This window comes from Sciurus carolinensis, assembly GCF_902686445.1.
Source record: "Sciurus carolinensis chromosome 14 unlocalized genomic scaffold, mSciCar1.2 scaffold_101_arrow_ctg1, whole genome shotgun sequence".
NCBI lineage: Eukaryota > Metazoa > Chordata > Mammalia > Rodentia > Sciuridae > Sciurus > Sciurus carolinensis.
In genome coordinates, this window is record NW_025920105.1 from 1,376,070 (window position 1) to 1,386,370 (window position 10,301).

Below are 10,301 nucleotides of genomic sequence, written 5' to 3' on the forward strand. Positions count from 1 at the left end.
ACACTTTTCCTTTGTGTTATTCATCTAAATTCAAACCACACTGTTCTCACTGACAACAGAGTGGGAGCATACAGGTTGGAGCTGCTTGCTGGAACTGTTCCTGTTAAGCACTTATTAAGTGTTTTTGGCCAGTACATTCAAAAATCACTTCAAGCCCAAAATACACACTGGGCTCACAAGAGAACTCTTGCTTCTATTAGGATCAATTTCTTAGAGCAAAGTGCACCTTTGCAAAGAAACAATTTCTCAAAGTCTCATTGAAATCCACTGGTGAAACATTTTTAAAAAACACAATTTAACAGCATATACCATTGGCAATGGAACAAATGCTATGATCCATTTCTATTAATCCATTGCTTCTGATGCTTGAAAGTGCTCTCCCTTAGTGCTACCGCATCCAAATTCAAACCAGAGCAGTGTTCTCATCCAGATCAGAGTGAGGGCACACAGGTTGAAGCTCTTTTCTGAAACTTCTCCTGTTTGGAAATACTGTGCTGTTTTCAAACAGCACAAAGCATGTTTCAAACCCAATGTAAGAACAGAGGTAGCAAGTGGTTCCTTGTACATGGGAGCACCATTTTCAGGGAATGTGGCGGGACTGCAGAGAACATCAATTTCCCAGGGATTCATTGAAATCCATTTGTGACACTTTTTCAGAAAACTCATTTCAAGTGTCATTCCCCTTCAAATTAAGTGCTGTTTCAATGTTACAAACTCTTTGAACTGAAAGCAGGAAACCTTGTGTTCAAAAGCACATTTGCTTTGTGCTTATTCATTCAAATTCAATTGACAGTGTTCTGAATGAGAACAGAATGAGAGCATACAGGTTGAAGCTGCTTCCTGGAACTACACTGGTAAGCACAGCTATGGTGTTCTCAGCTTGCACATTCAAAAAAGATTTCTGGCAAAATATACAAATGAGACTCATAAGAGTTCTTCTGTTTCTATTAGAACCAACATCTTGAAGCAGAGTGAAACTTTAAGGAGGATCACTTTTTGAAAGTGAAATCCACTGGTAAAACATTTCCAGAAAATTCAATCTAACAGCATATACTAGAAACCAATGGTACAAATGCTTTGAAATGAAAACATTTCTTCTGGTTCTTGAAAGTGCTCTTAGATTGTGCTACCACCTCCAAATTCAAACCACAATGTTCTCATTGCAAACACAGTGATTGCATAGTGAATGAAGCTTCTTGATGAAACTTCTGCTCTTGTGCATTTCTAATCTGTAATCAAAGAGCAGATTCCATGATAATTTAGGCCCAATGTAGAAAGGAGGAACAAGATATTCCTTGTACCCAGGAGCAAAATTTTCTGGAACCATGGTTTGAGTTAAGAGAATAGTGGTAACCTAATATAAGCCAAAAGTTTACTGAGATCTGTCTCTGTTCCAAATCCTGAGGGACATAAGTAAAAAAGAATTCAATATCGTGTCCTCATCTGGACTGTTCATGACATCATTGGCCAAGAGCTTTGTATTTCACTGGCTTACAGTAGTACAAATTCCTAGCTTCTGATTTCTTCCATAAAATGTTCCATAAAGTAATTGTGAGCCACTATATGCAAACCTGTACAACTCTAGGCACCAGCAAAAGAGCAGATTCTAAGACTGTTAGTCAGGTGGAGCTATTTTATTAAAAATTACAGCATGTTTCCACAACCCATGAAAGCTAAAGAAGGCAAGATGTAGATTACAGAAATTTAATATTATCTTCTTTTTGATTCAGTGTGGCCTGTATATGCATACTGAATCAAGGACAAAATGAGTTTGGTTCTACACTTTCCATTTTTATTTCTTTTTTTCTGACTTATGACATCATTAGTAAGCATGGCAGCAAAATAATCTGAGAGACAAGAGAGCATCAATCTGTTAGTTGGAATTTTGTGATCAGCAGCAACTAAAATTATATCACATAACTTTTTAATGTCTTGAATAATTTCCCATTTTTAAATATTTTATTTGCTCATCCTGATTAAGGGTTTGAAGAAAATCGTATGATAAACATGGTTCCATTGAATGGCAGAATGATAATGTATGACTAATACTGGAAATCTATGACTGGCTCTGGAGGCAGCCTGGGGTCATGGTGGGATCAGCTGGCCAAGACTGAGGAGGAGGGAAAGAGGGATAGAGGAATTCTCAGCCTCTCACACATTCCTGGCCTGTTCCCAGCATCTTAACCTGAAACACTGTGCCAAAGTCACAGTCTTGTAGATTATGTAAGTAAACTGAGAATAATACCTCCAATACAGTATAAGTAGTACTCCTTTAGGTATTGGGGCAGTGCTCGGGAGCACAGCACAGAAGCAGTTAACTATTGAGAAGTGTGAAGGAAGAAAGGGAGTTGAAAATCTCAGTTTGATCACAAGGAATGTATTTCCTATCCTCATGCACAAAAGATTGCTAATAGAACTCCCTATTACACATTACTAAGCACTATCTCCTTTATAAAAGAGTAGGAAAGACAGGTCCATTAATTTAAAAGCAGCACTCCAGCTCTTTAAAAGTTCATTAAACACAACATCATTTCCTTGACTGCTTACTTAGTTTTATTCTATAGCAACTTTTCTACTACCCAGTGCTCTTGGGACATGTCTTTATCAACATAATATTATACAGTTATTGAAGACACCAGAAGCCAAAGTCATGCAGCAATGTACTACATCCACTTTCTTTAATGGTCTAAATCATTCAGAGGGAGAAAGCATTAAATTCTATACATTGTGGTTTATTAATCAACATTTTGTGTAATTTAGGCAGTGAAAAATTGATTTTAAAAAGATAAAATTATGATATGCTTACAAATAATGTAAAACTTGAAAGATGATAAAAACATATTACTTAAATCATTAATTAATAAAAGAACAAGTATGATGTTATTAACAGTTCAATGATCTCCAAAGTTCCAAAACTTACAAAAGTTAAATTGGAAATGCTGAAATGAATTCACAGAGAGATATAAATCTGGCCTTTCATACTAGGGTAGAAATGCAGATTGATCCACCAAACACAATTTAGATCTATGGGCAGGTATTAGGTATATGTTATCTTTTACCTTCAGCTTATAAACTTGAAAAACAGCTCAAAGTTTAGAGTCCTTTTACAATGAGATAAGCATGAAGCATAACAAGATGCTTACTTCTCTTTGGTGGTCCTCTCTGCCACATCCCATGTGGATGAGAGAAGTGTGAACTGCCAGAGTTGGATGTTGGCTGTACATTACTCAATCACTCAAAAAACTTATCTACTCAATGAACACACAAAAGTCAATACTCTTTTTAAATTAGAGGGGTCATGATGGGTCTGACCATACCAGCTCTTGGCTCTTACAACAACTCACCCAACTCTCCTTTACTTATAATATACAGGTAAAGGGGACAAGGACTGGAAGGAGCTTCTGTAATGAACAGAAAGGGTGGAGTTGGGGGAGCCATTCTCTTAAGGGAGAATATTCCAGAGGGAGACAGAACTACCCCATGCAGAACCGCATGCTTCCTGACAGTTCCTAGAAGCCAGGCATCTGTGTACCATGGCTCAACCTAGCCTGATTCTGCTAAATAATGATGACTTCTCACATCTCTCCCTTTTTAATATTTTAAAATTCAAATGATGGGCAGTTATGTTGAGGCTCCAGATCTTGATTCTGAGAGTTGCTTTGAGGTCCTGGCTCTTGGTTCTGAGAACTGTTCTGAGGTCCTGGCTCTTGGTTCTGAGAGTATGGCAACCTGTTGTCATGATAAAAAAAGAATCAATAGCAAACATATCATTTTAATATTAAACCATTCAATTTAGTAAATATCTGATCAACCAGAAATGCAGAGTCCATGAGATCAATTCTTTTGAATAACCTTAATGTAGTGATGTGATTTTACAAAATCCAGGCTATTATTCCTGTTATATCAAATGTCCATTAGATGATATTTAATTATCTCTTAGTCCAATTGGGAAGTATGATATTTAGTTGTAACAACATACAAGCTTGCAGTCATTATGGCATTTAAGCCTATGTTTAAATTTGAGAGCAAAAGACTCATTACTGATATTTGTAATAGTAGCTGCTAAAGCATTTAATTTAATCTTAATCATTTTATTAATACTTAACTTTCAGAGGTCATAGTATCTTAACAGAAAAAAATCATGCCCCTAGATATAATGAATGTGGGAACAGATAGGAACCTAAAAGAATACATTAAATTATATATGAACCAAATATTTATAAAAGAAATAACTCTTAGAATATAAATGTGAATTATTCATCTTTCTAGTGTAATATCAATCAGTTTGTTGAATTCCAATTTGGTGTTTATTAAATGGTTAACAGCAGTGCAAAGTAATATCCAAATAATAGAGAATAGTCCAAATTATATGGAGTTTCAAAAATCAGAATATTTGTACATTTAATCTTATTTTGTATACTGAAAATAGTTTTAAAGAGTTCAATTATTTGCCTAGTTTCTTAGATCTTTCATAGCACTAAAATTTAGATTAAATATGGTTGTTTGCAAATTCTTTTTAGAATTAAAAGTGACACATTTGGTGGCAGTGTTGCCAAGTAAGGCTTTCTGACTTTGAATCTTCTAAAGATGTTTCCATATAACTGTCTTTCATCAATTTTTGGAGGTCAATCCAAAAACATCCATCACCTTTGAAGTATGTAGCATTGTCAAGACATTTGTTTATTTTATCCATTTAGCAGAGACAGCAGATTCTGTTGAAGAACAATTAAGGGAGTAAGATATTGGTGGGTATTTCATAGAAATGACTGACTTTATATGAGAAAGTCCCATTCTAATAATTGTTTGAAAATAATCCAAAATTCCAAGGACCAGTATAATTGGTTGGCATAGGTACTCCTTATGCTGTCTTTTTCTTATAGGCTACATCTACATAACCAGAGTATATCATGGGTATAGTGTGAGTTTCTACAAAACCTTCCATCATTTGAATATCATCAGTAAATATTGGGATTGATTCTCCAGTCCACATTGTTGGATATATTAAAGGTGGATCTGAGAAATGGGCCCAACATATTTCCCACAAATTTCACTTACCTGAGAGCTCAATAAAGCTAACATATAGATATTGTGGTTGGAGATTTAAAATCTTCTTATAAAATCTGGTGCGTTCTATTACTCCTTGTATCACTGAGCAGCAGTGAAACTCCTAATATAATTTTTAGAAAATGTTTTTTGAAATTAAGTAGGCTTACATAGTGATTTGTTTCCTCCTTTATATTTTATTTTTCTTAAATTAAATTGTACAAAAAATTACTCTAGACTGGAGTATTACTAATTTTAAAGTGTAGACAATGGCCTTGTACTGCACACATAATTAAACTATAAGAAGTGACTTGGGTTGGGAATATAGATCAGTTGGTAGAGTGCGTGTCTCTCATGCACAAGGCCCTGGGTTCAATTTTCAGCACACCCCCCAAAAAAGAAAAAAATAGTAGTGTCTTAATAAACATTTCTATTTGACCAGAAAGATTAATAAAGTTACATATTGTTAAAGTCAATATTGTTAAGTTGAAAAGGGCATTACAAAAAGGGAAGGCCCAGTTTCCACTAAAAATAGGATATGAATTGTCTGTAATAGTGGACTGAGTTAAAAGTCTTGAAAATGCAGTCAGTAGAGACATTGAAAATTAGTCTCATGACCTATTTGTTATATAGGTAATGGTCTTATTTTTCTAAGTGAACTTCAGGATAGCATTTTAATACATCATTTAAAAATCTTTAAAAAATTATATCATTGATCCAGCAATTATATTTTAAGGGTTCTATGGAAAGATAATCTTTATGTATAAAGATATTGTTGTATGAATATGTTAAATAACCTTATTTTAAAGTAGTAAAAATAATCCAGATGTCCAACATAGAGTTTTGGATAAATGAAATACATGAAAAAAACCTGGAATTAAAAGTATTGCTGTAAAAGCATACTAATTTTGTGTAATCTAATACAAAGTTATAAGCTTTAAAATGAACAATATAATTGTGTATGTGCAAAATATGTATATCTCTGAGCTTATTTATAGAAAGCAGTTTAGAAAATTTAATAAATGTTAATAATAATTGCTGGAACCTCCAAAACATTTTTTTATGTGTACTTAATTTTTTCTAAGTGGGTATCTTGACAAGATATAGGGAAGATACCATGATCCTGAAGCCATATTTAGCCTCTTTATAAGAATATTATTTTATTTTATATTAATCTTTGGATTAATATAAATTAAGTAGCATAATCTAATATCACATCTGAAACATGAAACAGACATGCCAAGAGCTTCCATCCCCTTTTGGGGGAAGGTGTCAAAATACTTCCCATATTGTTAGACTTTAAATAAGCCAGTATCTTCTGAATGCACTCTGAAAATATAGTTAAGTTTACTTTTTAATGTAGACAATAATACAAAACTGTAAACTTATATTTATTTAATTTTAAAATATTAAATGATATAATTCATTTTTAATTAAATTGCTATTATTATATAAGTTTGTAAGAGACCATTTTGAGAAGATTTTAGTTTGGGGAACATCAGCTTAATAACATATCACTGTAAATCTAATATTTTAAAACTTCTTTATCTGGAAAACAAGAATATAATTAACATAATAAGTCAGTACTAATTACCATGGTTAATTAAATATAGTCATTGATGTTTTCATATTAATCAAATTTGGGTTTTAAAGAGAAATTTAAAATTTGGAAAGGAAGGTTGTATTTTAAAATAAGTTATTGTTAAACCAAATTCTATAAACCATAATATATGTAAAATTAACTTTTTTTAAAATAGTAGAAATTCAACAAGCATAAGAAATTATTTTATTAGGATGAGAAATTAATGTTTTAAGTATTTTCTTTTTCTTCTCTCCTTCAGTAAGAAGGTCCAATGAATAGGGGTTTGTGAAAAGATCTTGTCTATATTTGTAACCATCCTTTATAATAGAAACAGTAGAATTAAAAGAATAAAAACTTTTTTCTTTTATTCTTTTATTTATACTGATTATGTTAATTATATAGCCAATTTAATTTTATGTAGCCAATTTAAATATATATAGCCAAATTTATATAGCCAATTTAATTACATGTAAATATCTCAAAAAATATTTTGCACAAATGTTGTTTTAATTTATTCAACATGCTATAGTCTTCTATTTTTATCAGGTTAAAAAAAAGTTTTAGGCACTTACATAGTATACCTGATACTTTAAGTGCTAGTATTTAGTTCTCAATGAGAAAAGAAAGAATAAAGGAATTTTAGACCTTTTGTTAACCAAATTACAAATATGTCTAATGTTCATATATATTTTAGTTAGGAATATCTGATGTTTTTACACTTAGTGAAGCCAGAATTAAAGACAGGTAGTTAGTGTAGAAATAGGAAATCAGGTCAATTTGAGGAAATGAAACCATGAAGCCATCTGCCTCTGGAAGTTGGAGACTGCCCCTGGAAGAATGGAATATCAAGGAGCTCCAGAGCCCATTGATTACCAAATCTGATTGCCTTTATCAAGGACTGCAAGCATGGAGCTGCTAATTAATGCCCCCTGGGCCCATATCTGCCTGAATCACCTTGGCCCTCCCCCTGCCCATGGCTTCTCACTTAATGCAAAACCAGGCCTAGTCAGTAGGCAGGAAGGAAAGATAAGGGAGAGAGAACTGGAGAACAAAGGAGACCCTAACCTATAAAAGATGGAGGGTGCGCTCACTTCTTGGGACTTTAGAACATCAGCCATGGCCCCCTTCTTCCTGACGGGAGAAGTCTGTATTATTATCTTTAAATAAAACCTGCTTAATATGCTTGCCTTGGCGTGCTTCTCTAGTGTTCAACCTTCAACATTAGAAGGAACAGAACTCCTCACTGGTAAACGGCGGTATCATTAGTAGATGATGTTCTAATCAATGATCTTTTAGCATCCCATCCTTGTAAATCGATTAAGTATCTTCTGTAATAAAAGCATAGATAATTAATTTATTCTCCTCAAATTAAATTTATTTATTCTTAATTGCAAAAGTCAAGATATTGATACCGCTCTTTACTGGTGACAAGTCCTGCTTTCTCAGGTGTTGGCAAATGTAGAGTGGAAATGCAGCTATATTAAAGAAAAGTAAAAGCAGACTTCTCCTGGGTGGAAGAAGGGGACCCAAAGGCAGAATCCATGGGATGAGCAAATCTTGTCCTTTTTATGGGTTTTATTCTCCCATTCTTTTTTCCTTATCTCTTCCCTTCCTGCCTACAGGATTAGGCCTGGTTTTGCAGGTGAGATGTAAAAAGAGAAAATCGGATGGGGCAGGGGTAGGGTCAAAGTGATTCAGACAGGCAAGGGCCCAGGGGGCATTAATCAGCACCTTCCTCCCTGTAGTCTCTGACAAGGGCAGGTAAATTTGGTTATCAATGGGTTCTGCAGGTCCGTGACATTCCATTCTCCCATGACAGTCTCCAACTTCCAGAGACAGATGAGTTTATGGCCTCCATTTTCTTGATCTGATCCAATTTCCTATTTCTACACTAACTGTCCCTGTTAGGTATAAAGCCACCTTTTTCCCTCCCAACCCACCTGTCAATCTGCCGTTAAGCCCGCCTTTCCCGTCACAGGAATTTCCGGCTTACGTCGCTGTAACCTTCCTGCCTCCCACATTACGTTCCAATATGTCATTGGTCCATCAGTCAGTCTGTAATAATTCTCCTCCATGATTGGTTCCTCCCAGCTTGTGAAATTCCAATACAAAGAACCGTGCGCCATCTTCTGCTCGCTCTTTCCCTTTCCCCTTTCCCCCGAGCGGACACGTTTTGTCCGCTTGAATAAAAGTTCCTTGTGTGAGACCTGTATCTGCGGAGCGTCTTTTCTGGGAGTTATCGATGAACCAAAACTGCGCCCCTTTACATCTAACTAACAGTCCCCAATTCTGGCTTCAATATCAAAAAATGTAAATAATAATATTAGTAATTTCTTTCCTGTTTAAATAAAACATTAGAAACAAGGAATATATATCTTAAATATTACAGAATATAACAATTTATTATTTATTTGACCACCTGGAAAAATGTGAATTAAAAGGTTTTTTACTTGGAAATGTAAGAAAATAAATATAAAGAAGCCTTTTGTTTTTACTTTTAGATATTTACCCAATATGAATTAAATTTCATTAATTCACATGAATTAAGGTTATTATAAATCCATTTTTATTTTAATTTTAAAATGTGAGCATGCTCAAACTGTAAGTAAATTTTGAAATCATGTAAATATAGTCATAGTGTGATTTGTAGATCAGTCAAAAAGGAAATTTTTATAATTAATTGTAAGTGAAATTCATAGCAATGAACATGCATTAAACATTGATTTAATTTGTGTAAGAATTTAAGATATAAAAAGAAAAATTCAAAATAATTCGGGTCGCTGACTTTTGTCCTGATAATTGTTATTCACCTTTAAAATCATTCCTAAAAAACAAAAGATTAATTCGCCAAAAGCACAATCAGAAGATCTTTTATGAAGTTTTGAAAATCTTTTGTTTCCCTTTTTGAAAATGTTTTCTTGGACCTGAGTTGTCTCCTAGTGAGCCTGAGGGTTTCCCCATTTACATTTCAATTTAGATCTGCACCCGGCTTCCTTACCGAGGGTTCGGCAGCCTGGCGGCGTGAGGCCCCCTCCTCAGTCAGCACGGTGGGTGCGGAACACCTAGGCGACCCTGGAGAGCGTTCCCACCGCCCCCTAGGCCAGCGCTTCCCTGCATCCTGGTCGCTCACAGAGGGAAGATGCCAACTGGAGGAGATCATCTTAAGGATTGATCAGGGGGGTGATCCAAGATGGCAGCCTAGAGGGAGACTGCACCCCCAGTCGCTCCAGAACCCAGGAGTTAAGAAGGGGAGGCATTGAGAGACTCGGACTGAAATAGAGCCACAGGTGAGTCTGCCCACTGGGTAAAGCTCGGCCCGGGTGGCAGGCCCAGAGAGAGGTGGCTTATCGGAGCCGGGCAGGGCAGCTAGAGTCATCAACAGGCAGCCCTGTGCACTCTGGTGGTGGGCCCTGCCCACACAGCCAGCTTCTCCAGGTTCTCGGATCGGAGCTGGCCCGCTAGTGAGAGCCTTTCTGACCAGAACAAGCTCCGAGTCCCGGAGCCAGTGCAGCACAACGTACTCCGGCACACAAGCAGCTTCAGGGACCAGGATTGGGCAGCCAGAGACCTCCCCAAGTAGCCTGGATCCCTGCGGTGGGAGGTGCCTTTCAAGGCTAGCTTCTCAGACCAGACCGCCCAGTGAGAGGTTTTCTACGTAGAACCAGCCACAAGTCCC

General features: G+C 35.7%; 1 pseudogene; it reads right to left on the reverse strand.

Moving 5' to 3' along the window:
• Window positions 1-1,335: 1,335 nt before the first annotated feature.
• Window positions 1,336-9,785, reverse strand: LOC124973205 (kelch-like protein 5; annotated as a pseudogene).
• Between the last annotated feature and the right edge of the window lie 516 nt (window positions 9,786-10,301).